Source organism: Gossypium hirsutum, chromosome A01 (assembly GCF_007990345.1).
Source record: "Gossypium hirsutum isolate 1008001.06 chromosome A01, Gossypium_hirsutum_v2.1, whole genome shotgun sequence".
NCBI lineage: Eukaryota > Viridiplantae > Streptophyta > Magnoliopsida > Malvales > Malvaceae > Gossypium > Gossypium hirsutum.
In genome coordinates this window covers 76621235-76622188 of record NC_053424.1, presented here as the reverse complement: position 1 = coordinate 76622188, position 954 = coordinate 76621235, and the positions used below count along the sequence as shown (strand labels likewise).

Here is a 954-nt window from a genome sequence, read left to right as displayed (position 1 = left end):
TAATCAGGATTGCTCAATACACCTCCACTTGCTTTGCACTGCATTACTAGGTGAAGAACTAAGAAAACCGTCAATTTTCTTATTCAAGAGTTCTACTTGATTAGAGAGCATGGTTACTGAATCGACGTTATAAACGCTAGCTGCTTTTGTGGGCTTTGTCCTCATGACTTGCCACTGATAATTATTCAGTGACATCTCTTCTATAAATTCATAAGCATCTTCGGGTGTCTTATTATTGATGGTTCCACCAGCAGTTTGTCGAGTCAAAGGATTCAGGCCATTATGGAACGTTTGAATCTGTAGCCAGAGTGGTAACCCATGGTGAGGGCATCTTCTCAAGAGGTCCTTGTATCTCTCCTATGCATCGTAGAGTGTTTCAAAATCCATCTGCACAAAAGAAGAGGTATCATTACATAAGTTAGCCATTTTAGCCGGCGAAAAATATTTTAATAAAAACTTTTCGATCATTTGTTCCCAAGTAGTGATTGACCCTCGTGGTAACAAATTCAACCACTTTTTAGCTTTATTTTTCAATGAAAAAGGGAATAACCGAAGGCGAATGGCATCATCAGAAATGCCATTAATTTTAAATGTATCACATAGTTCCAAAAAGTTTGCCAAGTGAGCGTTGGGATCTTCGTCCTGCAAACCATCAAACTAAACAAATTTCTGTATCATTTGAATTGTGTTAGGTTTCAGATAAAAAGTATTTGTAGCTACAGTAGGTCTAACTATGCTCGATTCAGTTCCTGTTAAAGAAGGTTTAGCATAATCAGATTTGATTAACAGCAATCGCAGGAGGTAGTGGATTTTCTTGGTTTTCAACTGTAACACCCCAAACCCGGCCCAGACGTTACGGCCGAATTTAGTATGTCACATGGAGATGTTTCAAAAAAATATGTGTGTATCTAAATTCTTTGTTTAGAGTTTAGCAAAAATCAGTTCTTGTTTTAA

At 37.4% G+C, this 954-nt stretch overlaps 1 non-coding gene across 1 annotated transcript; it reads left to right on the top strand.

Moving 5' to 3' along the window:
- The first annotated feature begins 313 nt into the window (after positions 1 to 313).
- Positions 314 to 420, top strand: LOC121207987 (small nucleolar RNA R71). The gene has a single exon (XR_005903042.1). It is a non-coding gene; the product is annotated as a small nucleolar RNA R71 (small nucleolar RNA).
- Positions 421 to 954: the final 534 nt, after the last annotated feature.